The sequence below is a fragment of the Rhodamnia argentea genome, chromosome 6 (assembly GCF_020921035.1).
Source record: "Rhodamnia argentea isolate NSW1041297 chromosome 6, ASM2092103v1, whole genome shotgun sequence".
NCBI lineage: Eukaryota > Viridiplantae > Streptophyta > Magnoliopsida > Myrtales > Myrtaceae > Rhodamnia > Rhodamnia argentea.
Window position 1 is genome coordinate 13,731,881 of NC_063155.1, and position 17,113 is coordinate 13,748,993.

A 17,113-nucleotide genomic window follows, 5' to 3' on the forward strand; every position below is an offset into this window, starting at 1 on the left:
ACGATTAATCACTTGATCCCTATATGCATAATAGATCGAGTCTAACATCCCTAATCAAGTCTCTAGCCACTTAAGACCTCTCATCAAGTCTCTAAGATCATCCAAACATCTTTCTCATTTTCGGTTACGCCATGAACAGTACCTTGTCGCGATGAACAGTACCCCCGTCGCGATGAACAGTAATAATCTTCAATTAACGGTGATCCGAGATCCTACATCCATGCTTGTTAACCTCTAATTAGGCCCAATCATCCATTTCTAGCATAAAATTCCACATTCCAACACCCAAGATTACCTAAGCCACATTTCTCATTTTCGGATCTCCTCTGTGAACACTAGCCCGACGACCAAAATTTCACAAAATCAAGCCCTAAACATGCTCATTAGTAATCCATTCGCCTACTCAAGGATTAAGGAGTTGCTTACTTGAGTTTGAGCTTGAAACTCCACCAAATGAGCCTAAATCAACCTTTCAAGCTCACGGCAAACCCACGGCCGAATCGCGGCTGATCGGCGGCACGGGGGCGGCGAAGGGCGGTCGGTCTTGGGCGGCCGAGCAAGAACACAAGGGAGAGGAAGAGAGGGAAAGGGTGTTCGGTTGGGGTGAGAGAGAGAGTGTGTGTGGGGGGGGAAAGAGTGTTGTCCAAATATGAATACGGAAAAGATGGAGGGAAAGCTTGTGGAAGAAACTTGAGTTCTTGGGTGTGACATAAAGTGGTAGTGATTGAGGGAAATTAATGGGGAAAAGATTAGTAGGTGTGGTGGTTAAGGGGAATTAATGAGGAAAAGACAAAAATTCAAACCCCATTAATAATTTTGGCTCTTGCAATTAATATCCGGAGGCAATTTGGTAACTTATAACTCTGATCGAACAGAGAATATTGAAACAAACATCGATAGGTAGACCGATGAGCACTGGGCTAAATGAGACGACGTCAAATTAATAAATGATGAAATCCTTAGATGTTCGACCTCTGATTTCGAAGTCTACTTCGCACTTAAAATTGACCGATTGAGAATTCGGTACATGTCGGATCGACGGGCGTCTCTCGGGAGTTACGCGTATCGACGTGATTTGCGTCACGTTCAAGAATTATTCGAATCACGGCGACCCTGGTTGTCATGTAATTGTGAGGGTAATTACCAGTCCCAAAAGGACGCGATCGTCAGATACCGGTTCAGGTTTATTCGCAAATTATGCCATGGTCGGGCGGAATCACCTGCGAACTAATTGCACAATGCTAGCAAATCGTTTCGACACAATTCTAGATCCGTCCACGATGGTTCAAAATATACCCTCGACAATCCTTATGGTCAGGGTACTAATCCGTAGTCGAGTTCTTTAGTCCACGTATTTAGATCCTATTTAGTTATTCCCTTTTGGTCGATCGACTCTAGAGAGATCAATTTCGAGTGAGATTCTTGAAATACACCGATACTCATTTTATTCATTCATAGACTTCGAAATGGAGTCGGAATCCAGAATGTGACAACCCGAGGATACCTCCCGGGTTGTACATAATCGAACCCGACCTTTATCAGCCCTAACTAAATAGGTGTTATGTTATGGTAATTCGTCAGTGCATTTATTTTTAAATTAATTGTTATTAATCGCTAGTGAATGTGGTAAGCCTGGGACGCCACGGCTGGTACAATCACCCTTCGCCGTAAACCCATCGGCCGCCAAGAATTTGTGAGCCACCCGCTATACCGAAGTTTAACCCGAGACTTGAGACCCGAACTTGCGATGCCCGCGAGCCTTGCCGTTGTCGCCGTTGTCTTCATTGTAGCGCCCGAGTCGTCGCCGACCGTCATTTAGTTAGTGAGTTAATCCATAATCTTTGATTAAGTTGTTAATTGAACTTATGGTTAGTTTAATTAGTGTTAATCGTGAGTTAGATTAGTTTAATAACATTTAATTTAATTAAGCGTGGTCGAGTTAGATCGGTGACTATATTTAAGTTAGTTGACCACGGTTAGTTTAAGTCAACCCCGATTAGTTAAAGTAACCGTAGTTATTTTTGTTAATCGTAGTTACTTATGACTAATCGTGGTTAGTTTAACTAACTCTAGTTACTTTAATTAATTGTAGTCAATTTAATTACCTGAAGTCGAGTTGATTGAATACTGATGTGCTAATTAACTAGAGTAGGGTTAATTAATTAAGATGAGTTAACTAGTTAAAGCTGGGTTAATTAATACTTTTATTAATTATAATTGGGCTAATAATTATAATTAATTTAATTAACTATAGTCGGGTAAATTAATTGAGATGAATTAATTGATTGTAGTCGGGTTAATTAATTAAGATGGATTGAATTAATTATTAGTGGGTTAATTAATTACAATTAGATTAATTAACTATGATTGGATTAATCAACTAAGACCGAATTAGCTAATTATTGTGAGGCTAATTAACTGAGGTGAACCTAATTAATTATAGTCGAGGTAATTAATTAAGGTGAGATAATTAATTAAAATTGGGTCAATTAATTGCGGTTGTGCTAATTAACCTTGGTTAGATAATTAATTAATTATTATTGAGTGATTATTCAGTAATTGTCTGATGATTGCTATATGGTTTGGTTGTATATAATTATATGAATAAGGTAATTAATCACCATGTATAAGATGCAAAGTTTGATGGATAAAGCATGTTCATATGACCACGTATAGAGTCAAATTGTATTTTTGAGCATGAAAAATAGCCTTGAGCCTAGTTTTAAGCACGGCTATGTGTGCATTGACATTTAATGCGAAGATATAAATTGGCTGGTTGCCTAACGTACATGTGTGGTCATATAATGGTTGCCATCACTCTTGGGTACTTGGGGACGAAGCCGATACTCTTGGCTACTTAGGGTCGAGCCTAGTATGTTCGTGTCAATGGTACTTGGAATCATACGGCTTATTAGATATCGATCGCGGCAATATGCGGTCGTTAGTCCATGCCAAGGGTAGTTGGAACCACATGACTTATTAGTCGCCATCGCCGAAGGAATGGGACAAAACCCGGTCTTGCCGGAAGAGCATCGTTTTGCTATGACCGATTCGATTGTTAATAATCGGAACACGTATGTTGTATTATGTTTGAGAGTTGTAATGAGTATTCTGGTTGTGTGCCATGGTTATATGCTATTGATTGCCATGATATGTATTGCATAATGTGTGGACCAAGGCGGCATAAGCTTGCATATGATTGATGATAATCTGTTGGGTTGTGCCCTGCCTCGTAATAGTTAGAGCGTTGCGTGAGTCGCATGCTAGTGATATGTTATCAACTTGTTCTGTATGTTTAGGTGGCCCTAAGTGAATTAATGCCCTACTCGGACTTAGACGTTGGCTCACGGAGATTTTATATCTCATCCATTGTTGTTAACCATTTTTCGGATCCTTAGCTATAGAGTGGTAGTATATCGGTATCGAGTAGAGGACGAGGACGTTGGTCACTTGTTGGAGTAGCTTGGAGTAGTGTTAGTCCCGACCCCGATCCGGTATCATTTGATGGTGGTAGGAAGTGGCCTTGAGGTAGGGCTTGTATATATACGTACTTCCCGGGGTTAACAATATATAAATTAAAATAGTCTTTTGTTGAGTTGTAATGTGATTGTCTGTTTTACTATCCATGCTATCTGATTTGATGTTTGGGAGCAGCACGTTCTGCATGCGCTAAATAAAACGATAAAAATAAGGGTTGATGACATGCTTGAGACGTCGTCCATTTATGATTTGAGGCGATTTGGTAGGGTTGTCATGTACAAAACGCATGTCATGTATTCTGCCAAAAGATGATTATATCATGATGCATATAACCCTCGAGACGTGTATTTATAAGGTTCAAGTTACACAGTACTTACTTGATGCTAATTGTATACATTGTTTATTAAATTAGTAACCTTCTCCATGAACTTCAACTCCATTAGGATTGAGTTCATATTGGTTAAAACTTTAAGAAATGGACATGGGATTTTTTTTGTTTGGGATGGAGCTTGCGGATATTTGAAATTGCTCTTGCTAAGGATAAGCCAACAGATTTTATTGCCGACAATACGAAATCCGAGAAGACACACTTTCTTGTCTAGGTTTTAAGAACAATCAAATTTGCTTGTTATTTATGAGAGATCTATTCAACATCACTTGAAAAGTGATTTGCCAACTGACCGCACCGCTCTACGGATGACAGAAACTTTGGAGGCTAGGAACTGTGTCTCGATGCCGAGATTATGACACATCTACAAGGACTCTTCAACATGAGGTTGGGGTTAGAGATTATGTCATAGAGATGGTGGACCTGCGTAGTGTAAGAAGTCTAAAAATCAAACTTATAAAAAAACTCATGAAACCATTAGTCATTTTGATAGTTTTGGTCATAAGTACGTATCCTTTAAAAAGGATGGTGGCCGTTGTATCTTTTGTAAGAAGAAATGTCACATAAAGAAAGAATGTGATAAATATAAAACTTGATTGTCCAAGTATGTCATGCCCCGCACCCATCGGGCACGTTAACATCCCTTCTCCGTCGTTAAGTTCTAACGTCCCAGGATGCGTTACCGACCCATTTAAAATTTTATCTTTTAATTAAGCGCATACGGAAACGATCCACTTCTCCGGACAAACATAACAATAGGAATAGACAGTAGGACATCCCACCACTCCGTATCGGTAAAAAGCCTATTTTATTAATAGTTACTCGTTAATCCTAGGAAGTATGTTTACACATATAAGTTCTACTTTAGGGCTACTTCCTACAACCCTCAAAAGTATTAGATTAGCGACTTCATAGTTTAATATTAGATAATACACAAGAGCACATTAATAAATATAATGTCTAACTACCGAAAATTAATTTACTTAATTAGAGAATAATAATTCTCAAATAATCTGATAGCTTATCATAAAATAACGATAGCTTATCGTAAAACATCGATAGATTATTATAAAATAGGCGATAGTTTATCGTAAAATATGTGATAGCTTATCGTAAAATATGTGATAGCTTATCAAGTCCACTTATCACTTATCACGATAGCTTATTAGCCATGATTAATTAACCAAATCATGGTTAACAAAAGTAACTATGGTTAATTAATCTAACCAAGGTTAACTAACTTAACCATGGTCAACTAACCCAATTATGTTTAACTAACCCAACCATGGTCAATTAGATTAGTACTAAGCATATTTAGACTAATCTAAACTCATCATAATCAAGTTTAACATACTAATCAAGGGATTATGGTGATAACTCACCCGATTGAAAAATCGAGAACACCGCGCGTCGTCGGCGGCGAGGGCTACAAGGAACTTGGTCCGACAACAACCCGTAATCACCTAGGACAGCCGACCAGCAGCAAACAAAACCGGAGGGACTGTTTTTGGCTCCACTAGGCTTGATTTGGCACGGAAACAACTCAAACGAAGTACGTACAGTAATGGGAGCTCACGGCGGCACTTGGGGATGTTTTGGCCGGCAAAAACCAGCCAAAAAGGGCTGAGATGAGCTCATTTTTGGGGCTGGTCATGAATAGCAAAAGGGAGAGAAATTGGTGGCCAAATGAAAAAAAAAACAAAGGGGGAGAGAGAGATAACAAGAGGGCTTCTTGCAAGATGATGAAGATGAATTTCCCCTCATCAATGTCATGCCACAAAAGTCTTCAACCAATTAAAGCTTCTTCTCTTTTGCTAATAATGCAAGAAGGGCAATTTGGTCATTTCAAATGCTAAGGGTATTTTGGTAATTTCACAAAGTATAGTATGAAATACCATGCGCATATCAAGGCTAGTATTTTGTACAAATTCGTATAAATAGGAATTGGGCTCAAAAGAATAGAGTTTGGACTTTACAAAGCTTAGTGGACTTTAGTAAGCCCACTTAGCTTGCCCTTGGGCCTAGATGGTCGAAACTCACTTGGGCTTGAGGCCAATTTGTCCTCGTCCAGCCTGCTCCTTCATAGGCACCAAATATCGGCTTGTCAATTCTTAAACCGAGAGTCTTGAGAAAACCGATAAATATGTAGCTCAATGAGGCGATGAATAATAGTTTAGTCATAAGATTCTCGAAAATTCGATACCCATATTCGGATTCTAATCCATGGTCAAGATCGATCGATCGCGACTAAAGTGCATCGAGTAAAATCGTCACTTCATTATATCCTAAATAAGATCGAATTTGAGGATGTCACAATTCTTTTCCCCTTAAAGAAATTTGGTCCTCGAAATTTAGAACAACCATCCTACTAAAAGAAAAGATAGGGAGGTTGTCGTCTCATTATTTCCTCGCTTTTCCAAGTAGCTCCCTCCGTTCCATGGTGTTGCCAAATCACCTTGGCTAAAGGGGTCATCTTGTCCCACAACACTTGGTCTTCTCTATCTTCCGTTCACACCGGTCTTTCTACGTAGGACACCCTGTCGTCCACATTTTTTTCCTTATAATTCAGCACGTGCGTCGAGTCGGGCTCATATTTTCTTAGCATGGACACGTAGAAGACTTCATGTACTAGTGCTAGCTTTGGCGGCAAAGTCGATCAATAAGCCAAAATTCCAATCATCTCCAAAATTTCGAACGGTCTGACGTATCTTGGGTTTAACTTCCCTTTTCTTGTCAAATTGCGACGTTCCTCGTTGCTTGACATAAATAGTCACTTCATATTAATCCTTATCTTGGCTCAGCATACTAAAATCACGAATCAACTATCAATACGCAAGTCAGATTCAAGCTTACAATTCTCAAATACCAATTCTTCACCATTCCATATCCACAATCCGTCTAAACAGGCTAAATAGTCCAACTTCAATGATTCAAATCGAAATTGTCACCATCTGATCTTACCTTCCACTCCAACTATCGATTGCTATACTAGAACCACAATTAACCACGTAAATCAGCAATCCGTACTTAGCGATCGGCAACTTCTTAATTAACAAACGGCGGAGGTTGTTACTATCTCCCCTACCAGACACAAACTCATTTTGCAACATGTCCCTTAGTATCTGGATTGTCCTTTTAGACTGGCCATTCGTCTGCGGTTGATAAGCCGTTCTAAACTACAACTTCATTCCCAACGTAGTCTACAAACTTTTTCCAATATATGGCAATAAATTTAGGATCATGGTCCTATGTGATCGTCGCTGACACTCCACAAAGACATACTATATATTGTACATATAACCCTGCACATTCATCCAAAGCGAAATCCTTTCGCACTGCGATAAAATGCGCAAACTTCATCAATCTATTCACCACACTTCCATTGCGTACTTTAATCACTTATTTTCCTTAATCGTCACATTTCGCAATCTTAATCTTATTCTGGGTCATCACCGATCTCTGTAACTCATAGATTCAATCGGCAAACCATAATATGTCATCCACTCATAACTTGCAATTACAAATCTTTCACGTTCGTTTCCACAACTCTTTGATCAACATACCTACTTGTGCTTCTATTGGTTACGGTCTTCGTACAAATTTCAAATAAGTCTGACGCAATCCTCGAATCTATGGGAATCAACCTCCGGGCATTCTATGATGCAACCTAGACCTCTGCAGCGTACATCACTGCAGGCACATACAAACAATACATCCCTCACACATATGGGATCTTCTCCGGTAATAACCTTGGAGATATCACAAGAGACTTTCACCAACTTCTCACCAGGCAGTCCAGGCTTTTCCACATCCTTGTCCATGGTACTTCAATCCACTCATTGTTCTCTCATTCACCACTCTAATCTTAGAGATGCAATGCGATGCATTTTCGAAAAACATTTTTCATTTTGAGAACCAACTTTAATGTAATGTATCTTTTAATAAAGGTCAAACTTAGCCCGACATCTAGATCCACCTTTTTCAACGCATGACTCGGTTCATTCCTGCCCCCATCGCTATCTTAGAAGCCTCGCGTAAGTCGCTCCTTGCTCAAGCCATTTCGCCCCGGCGTCACTTCCCGCCCTCATCGGATCGGGTCGTTACAAGACCTTCCCAAGCTACACATCTACAAAGTTGAGTCCCGCTCGACACGTCCCATGCCATGTCTTACGATTTATAGGTGTCATGTCCATCTCGTCCCATACCGAGTGACAATTTATTAAGTCTGACAAAATAATGATATGCTCATGCGTGCACGTTTCTCAATTTTCATTTTAATGTAATAGACACGTCCAATGCATGATCGTCCTCACTACTCGTCATGTATCACTTGCTTTCACATCAATCCCGATATTAAATTAGCATGCTAAACCACCAAGCGATCATCGGATCAAAGATTAATTACCTAAGATCGATTTATAACTTCATGTTCGATCATTGTCCGGATAAATTTCATATGCATTCAATCACACTGGCCTTTAGTCCAAACGTTCGTCGTTCACTTTCTCATGAACAACCTCCGTTTTTTTTTAATCAGCACCATCACTAAAAATCAATAATTTAAACCATCAAAGTGCCACACAAATTCAAACCTATAATCTATAATTATCAATCATCACAATCATTGCAAAGAGGCTAACCAACAAACCCCAACGATTCAAATCTAATTATTCACCTTCCGAACTTATCATCCAATCTACTTGTCAATCACTATATTATATCCTCAAGTTTGATCGTTGACAATCCAAAATCACAATCATATAATCCAACTGGCCCTTCGTCCATAAGTAAGTCATTAAACCTCAAGCACATTTACCGGTTCAATCTACACTTAAAGCTTCCTAGTTCTCGTTCGCTTCCTTGCAAATCTCAATCATATCACCACTCAAGATCATCAATTAAAGTCGATACTAAAACCATTAGAATATAACACAAGCTCAAGCCTATAATTCTTGAGATTCAGTAGCACTACCTAATCCTAAATCTTGAGTTTCAGTCCATCCCGAAATCTTCTTGCCCTATCCACGGGGTTCTCAACCATCTTTAGCGCATATTTCGATAGTTCGACGAAATGCAGCTCGGTTCCTCACTTATTGCCCTACTATATCTCCTAAGGCTTCCAACGCCCGCAAAATCCTGTCCACTCTATGATCTTCCAGCATTGCCCTTTCTCTAGGCACTCTCGTAATTCGACTGCTCAACTTGCAGAAACTATACGGAATTTTGCTTGACCAAAGTCGATACGCCAAGAGAACTCAAGAATAGTGACCCAAAGGTCACTCAACAATCACAAGCACGGGTTTTAATCCTACTAACTATCCCAAAATCCAGCGCACCTTATTACTCCAGGCCATAACCAAATGGTTCGGGCGTCTTACTCTGATTTCACTTAAACGGGGATGGTACGCCCCGCACCCATCGGGCACATCAACATCCCTTCTCGATCGTTAAGTTGTAACATCCCAAGATGCATCACCGACTCATTTAAAATTTTATCTTTTAATTAAGCACATACAGAAGCGATCCACTTCCCCGCACAAACATAACAATAGGGATAAACAGTATGACATCCCACCACCCCGTATCAGCAAAAGTCTATTTTATTAACAATTACTCGTTAACCTTGGGAAGTACGTTAACACATATACGCCCCACTTCAAGGCTACTTCCTACAACCCTCAGAAATACTAGATCGGGGTTAGGTTAACACTACTTTCAGCTACTCCAAAAGAGATCCACGTTCTTCTCAAAGCCAGATCGCTCTCCCAAGCTAAATACCTGAAAAATGGTTAACGACAACGGGTGATATATAAAATCTCAGCAAGTTAACGGTCTAAGCCTCGATTAGGAGGTCAACTCAGCTCGGATGCGTTTAGAACCCGCAATGCAACATGGTATATATGTACGAGTATGCTACTACACAATCATAGGCAACCTTACTTGCCTTAGCATTTACTTTGCACGTTACAACTCATTGCAAGCAATATATTACAATAAATAAATGCATAATCGGAATATATGTCACTTTCTCGTGCACAATGTGCTCAAGCATACTTTCATCATTACAGCCACTTATGGCACGTCCATTCTCACACGGAGGTTTTTTGGTTCTCGCGGCATATGTTCATTCGATCAATTATGGCTGATCAAGGGCACACCCGTTTTTCTACGAGGATCTTCCGGTTGTATTGGGGATTTATCCATTTGATCAATCACGGTCGATCGAGGGCACACCCATCTTTCTACGAGGGTCTTCCGACTCATTCGGGTATTTATCCTTTCGATCAATCACGGCCGATCAAGGGCACTTCCGTTTTCTGACTTATTGGGGTATTCTCATATTAACGCAACTCTCATGTCGTGTATGTAGTAAATAAATTGCATGTGATCGGATATGTGGTAAATAAATTGCACGTGACCAAACACTTAGCAAATAAATTACATGTGACCAAATACTTAGCAAATAAATTGCATGTGACCACATACTTAGTAAGTAAATTACGCGTGACCACGTACACGTAATTCAATCACAATCCTTATACATTGCCAATCAATTTATTACAAAAGCCAATTTGTATGGGTATTCCCATTAGCGATTTCATATTTTAATATTAGATACTACACGAGAGCACATTAATAAATATAACCTCTAACTACCGACAATTAATTTACTTAATTAGAGAATAATAATTCTCAAATAATTTGATAGCTTATCATAAAAATAGCGATAACTTATCATAAAATAATGATGGTTTATTGTAAATTATCGATAGCTTATCGTAAAATAGGCAATAGCTTATCATTAAAATTTGTGATAGCTTATCATAAAATAGGTAATAGCTTATCACATTTTCAATAACTTATCAAGTTCACTTATCACTTATTATGATAGCTTATCGACCATGGTTAATTAATCAAACCATGATTAACAAAAGTAACTACGATTAATTAATCTAACCAAGGTTAAATAACTCAACCATGGCCAACTAATCCAACTATGATTAACTAACCAAACCATGGTCAATTAGATTAGTACTAAGCATATTTAGACTAATCTAAACTCATCCTAATCAAGTTTAACATACTAATAAAGGAATTAGGGTGATAACTTACCCGATTGGAAAATCGAGAATACCCGCGCGTCGGCGGCGGCGAGGGCTACACGGAACTCGGTCCGACAACAACCCGGAATCACCTAGGACAACCGACCAGCAGCAAACAAAACTAGAGGGGCTGTTTTTGGCTCCACGAGGCTCGATTCGGCACGGAACAACTCAAATGAAGCACGTATGATAACGGGAGCTCACGGCGGCACTTGCGAATGTTTTGGCTGGCAAAAACCCACCAAAAGAGGCTAAGATGAGCTCGTTTTTGGGGCTAGTCATGTACAGTAAAAGGGAGAGGAATTGGTGGCCGAATGAAAAAAAACAAAGGGGGAGAGAGAGATAACAAGAGGGCTTCTTGCAAGATGATGAAGATGAATTTCCCCTCATCAATGTCATGCCACAAAAGTCTTCAACCAATTAAAGCTTCTTCTCTTTTGCTAATAATGCAATAAGGGCAATTTGGTCATTTCACAAGGTAAGGGTACTTTGGTAATTTTACAGAGTATAGTATGAAATATCATACACATATCAGAGCTAGTATTTTGTACGAATTAGTATAAATTGAAATTGAGCTCAAAAGAATAGAGTTTTAACTTTAGAAAGCTTAATGGGCTTCAAGAACCCCACTTAGCTTGCCCTTGGGCCTAGATGGCCCAAACTAACTTGGGCTTAAGGCCCAATTTGTCCTCGTCCAGCCCGCTCCTTCATAGGCTCAAAATCTCGGCTCGTCGATCCTTAAACCAAGAGTCTTGAGAAAATCGACAAATACGTAGCTCAATGAGGCGATGTCCAATAGTTTAGTCATAAGATTCTCGAAGATTCGATACCCATATTCGGATTCTAATCCATGGTCAAGATCGATCGATCGCGACTATAGTGCATCGAGTAAAATCGTCACTTCATTATATCCTAAATAAGATCGAATTTGAGGATGTCACAATTCTTTTCCCCTTAAAGAAATTTGGTCCTCGAAATTTAGAACAACCATACTACTAAAAAAAAAGATGGGGAGGTTGTCGTCTCATTATTTCTTCGCTTTTCCAAGTAGCTCTCTCGGTTCCATGGTATTGCTAAATCACATTGACTAAAGGGGTCATCTTGTGCAACAACACTTGGTCTTCTCTATCTTCCGTTCGCACTGGTCTTTCCACATACGACACCCTGTCGTCCACGTCTATTTCCTTATAATTCAGCACGTGGGTCGAGTCAAGCCCATATTTTCTTAGCATGGACACGTAGAAGACTTCATGTGCTAGTGCCAGCTTTGGCGGCAAAGTCGGTCGATATGCCAAAATTCCAATCATCTCCAAAATTTTGAACGGTCTAACGTATCTCGAGTTTAACTTCTCTTTTCTTGCTAAATTGTGATGTTCCTCACAGCTTGATATAAACACTCACTTCATATTAATCCTTATCTTAGTTCAACATACTAAAATCACGAATCGGCTATCAATGCGCAAGTTAAATTCAAACTTACGATTCTCAAATACCAATTCTTCACAATTCCATATCCATAATCCGTCTAAACAGGCTAAATCGTCCAACTTCAACAATTCAAACCGAAATTGTCACCATCTGATCTTACCGTCCACTCCAAACTTTGATTGCCATACTAGAACCACAATTAACCATAGAAATCAGCAATCTCTACTTAGCAATCGACAACTTTTGAATTAACAAACAGCAGAGGCTGTTACTATCTCCTCTACCAAACACAAACTCATTTTGCAACATGTCCCTTAGTGTCTAAATTGTCCTTTTAGGCTGGCAATTCGTCCGTGGTTGATAAGCCGTACTAAACCGCAACTACGTTCCCAACATAGTCTGCAAACTTTTTCCAATATATGGCACTAAATTTGGGATCATGGTCCAATGTGATCGTCACCGACGCTCCATAAAAACGTACTATATATTGTACATACAACTCTGCACATTCATCCAAAGCGAAATCTTTTTGCACCGAGATAAAATGCGCAGAATTTGTCAATCTATCCACCACACTTCCGTTGCGTACTTTAATCACTTATTTTCATTAATCGACAAATCTCGCAATATTAATCTTATTCTGGGTCATCACCGACCTCTATAACTCATAGATTCAACTGGCAAACCACAATATGTCATCCACTCATAACTTGCCATTACGAACATTTCACGTTCGTTTCCACAACTCTTTGATCAACATGCCTGCTTGTGGTTCCGTTGGTTACGGTTCTCGCACAAAACACAATTTCAAATAAGTCTGACGCAATCCTCGGCTATCGGGGAATCAACCTCCGGGCAATCCGTAATGTAATCTAGACCTCTGCAGCATATATCACTGCAGGCACATACAGACAATACATCCCTCGCACAGATGGGATCTTCTCCGGCAATAACCTCGGAGATATCACAACAGACTTTCACTAACTTCCTACCAGGCAATCCAGGTTTTTCCACATCCTTGTCCATGGTACTTCAATCCACTCATCGTTCTCTCATTCACCACTCCGATCTTAGAGATGCAATGTTATGCATGTTCGAAAAATATTTTTCATTTTGAGAACCAACTTTAATGTAATGTAGCTTTCAATAAATGTCGGATTTAGCCCAATACCTAGACTCACTTTTTTCAACGCATGACTCGGTTCATTCCTGCCTCCATCACCATCTTAGAAGCCTGCTAGAAGCTGCTCCTTGATCGAGCCATTTCGCTCCGGTGTCACTTCCCGTCCTCATCAGACCGGGTCGTTACAAGACCTTCCTAAGAGACACATCTACAAAGTTGAGTCCCACTCGACACATCCCATACCATGTCTTACGGTTTATAGGTGTCATGTCCATCTCGTCCCATATCGAATGACAATTTATTAAGTCGGACAAAAGAATGATATGTTCATGCATGCACGTTTCTCAATTTTCATTTTAATGTAATAGACACGTCCAATGCATGATCGTCCTCACTACTCGTCATGTATCACTTGCGTTCACATCAATCCCGATATTAACTTAGCATGCTAAACTACCAAGTGATCATTAGATCAAAGCTTAATTACCTAAGATGGATTTATAACTTCATGTCTGATCATTGTCCGGACAAATTTCATATGCATTCAATCACACTGGCCTTTGGTCCAAACGTTCGTCGTTAACTTTCTCGTGAACAACCCTTTTTTTTTTAAATCAGAACCGTCACTAATAATCAATAACTTAAACCATCAAAGTACCATACAAATTCAAACCTATAATCCAAAATTATTAATCATCACAATCATTGCAAACATGCTAACCAACAAACTCCAACGATTCAAATCTAGCTCTTCACCTTTCGAACTTCTCATCCAATCTACTTGTCAATCACTATATTATATCATCAAATTTGATCGTTGACAATCCAAAATCACAATCATATAATCTGACCGGCCTTTCGTCCATAAGTAAGTTATTAAACCTCAAGCACATTTACCAACTCAATCTACGCTTAAAGCTTCCTAGTTCTCGTTCGCTTCCTTGCAAATCTCAATCATATCACCACTCAAGATCATCAATTAAAGTCGATACTAAAATCATTAGAATACAACAAAGCTCAAGCCTATAATTCTTGAGATTCAGTGGTACTACCCGATCCTAAATCTTGGGTTTCAGTCCATCCCGAAATCTCCTTGCCTTATCCACGGGGTTCTCAATCATCTTTAGCGCATACTTCGATAGTTTGGCGAAATGCAGCTTGGTTTCTCACTTACTGCCCTACTATATCTCCTAAGGCTTCCAACGCCTACAAAATCTTGTCCACTCTAGGATCCTCCAGCGTTGCCCTTTCTCTAGGCACTATCGTAATACGGTTGCTCAACTTGTAGAAACCATATGGAATTCTGCTTAACCAAAGTCGATACGCCAAGAGAACTCAAGAACAGTGACCCAAAGGTCACTCAATAATCACAAGCACGGGTTTTAATCCTACTAACTATCCCAAAATCCAGCGCACCTTATCACTTATGGGCATATAACCAAATGGTTCAGGCTGACCTTGCTCTGATACCACTTAAACGGGGATGGCACGCCCCCCACCCATCGGGCACGTCAACATCCCTTCTCGGTCATTAAGTTGTGACGTCCCAAGATGCATCACCGACCCATTTAAAATTTTATCTTTTAATTAAGCGCAAACGAAAGCAATCTACTTCCCTGCACAAACAAAACAATAAGGATAGACAATAGAACATCCCAACACTCCGTATCAGCAAAAGTCTATTTTATTAATAGTTACTAGTTAACCTTAGAAAGTACATTTACACATATAAGCCCCACTTCGGGGCTACTTCCTACAACCCTCAGAAGTACTAGATCGGGGTTAGGTTAACACTACTTTCAGCTACTCCAAAAGAGATTCACGTCCTTCTCAAAGCCAGATTGCTCTCCCAAGCTAAATGCCTAAAAGATGGTTAACGACAACGGGTGAGATATAAAATCTCAGCAAGTTAACGGCCTAAGCTTTGATTAGGAGGTCAACTCAGCTCGGATGCTTTTAGAATCTGCAATACAACACGGTATATATACGAGTATGCTACCACACAATCATAGGTAACCTTACTTGCCTTGGCACGCGCCTTGCATGTTACAACTCATTGCAAGCAATATATTACAATAAATAAATGCATGATCAGAATATGTGCCACTTTCTCGTGCACAATACGCTCAAACATACTCTCATCATTACAGCCACTTATGGCACGTCCGTTCTCACACGAAGGTTTTTCAGTTTTGCTAGCATATGTTCATTCGATCAATTACGGCCGATCAAGGGCACACCCGTTTTTCTACGATGGTCTTCTAGCTATACCGGGGATTTATCCATTCGATCAATCACGGCCGATCGAGGGCACGCCCGTCTTTCTACGAGGGTCTTCCAACTCATTCGGGTATTTATTCTTTCGATCAATCACGGTCGATCGAGGGCACTCCCGTCTTCCTACGGGGGTCTTCCGACTTATTTGGGTATTCTCATATTAACGCAACTCTCATGTCGTGTATGCAATAAATAAATTACATGTGATCAAATATGTGGTAAATAAATTATACGTGACCAAATACTTAGCAAATAAATTGCACGTGACCAAATACTTGACCAAATACTTAGCAAATAAATTGCACGTGACCACATACTTAGTAAACAAATTACACGTGACCACGCACATGCAATTCAATCACCATCCTTGTACATTGCCAATCAATTTATTACAAAAGCCAATTTGTATGGCTATTCCCATTAGCGACTTCATAGTTTAATAGTAGATATTACACAGGAGCACATTAATAAATATAACGTCTAACTACCAAAAATTAATTTACTTAATTAGAGAATAATAATTCTCAAATAATTTGATAGCTTGTCATAAAAATAGCGATAGCTTATCATAAAATAACAATAGCTTATTGTAAAATATCGATAGCTTATTATAAAATAGGCGATAGCGTATCATTAAAATATGTGATAGCTTATCATAAAATAGGTAATCGCTTATCACATTTTCGATAACTTATCAAGTCCACTTATCACGATAGCTTATCGACCATGGTTAACAAAAGTAACTACGGTTAATTAACCTAACCAAGGTTAACTAACTCAATCATGGTCAACTAACCCAACTATGATTAACTAACCCAACCATGGTCAATTATATTAGTACTAAGTATATTTAGACTAATCTAAACTCATCCTAATCAAGTTTAACATACTAATCAAGGGATTAGAGCGATAACTCACCCGATTGGAAAATCGAGAACACCGGCTCTTCGACGGCGACAAGGGCTACACTGAACTTGGTCCGACAACAACCCGGAATCACCTCGGACAGTCGACCAGCAGCAAACAGAACCACGGGGGCTGTTTTTGGCTCCACGAGGCTCGATTCAACACGGAAACAACTCAAACGAAGCATGTACGGTAACCGGAGCTCACGGTGGCACTTGAGGATGTTTTGGCCAGCAAAAGCCAGCCAAAAGGGGCTAAGATGAGCTGGTTTTTGGGGCTGGTCGTGAACAATAAAAGGAAGAGGAATTGGTGGCCGAATGAAAAAAACAAAGGGGGAGAGAGAGATGACAAGATGGGTTCTTGCAAAATGATGAAGATGAATTTCCCCTCATCAATATCATGCCACAA

The 17,113-nt window shown here is 39.6% G+C and overlaps 1 long non-coding RNA gene across 2 annotated transcripts in view; it reads right to left on the reverse strand.

Moving 5' to 3' along the window:
• Positions 1-210: 210 nt before the first annotated feature.
• The window catches only part of LOC125315580, a 36,330-nt gene continuing 19,427 nt past the window's right edge, over positions 211-17,113 (reverse strand). For both annotated transcript variants that reach the window (XR_007198755.1, XR_007198754.1), the window contains 2 exons: positions 11,033-11,036; positions 211-223 (listed from right to left, as the gene is read on the reverse strand). This is a non-coding gene — a long non-coding RNA (uncharacterized LOC125315580). The remainder of the gene's footprint in view (positions 224-11,032; positions 11,037-17,113) is intronic.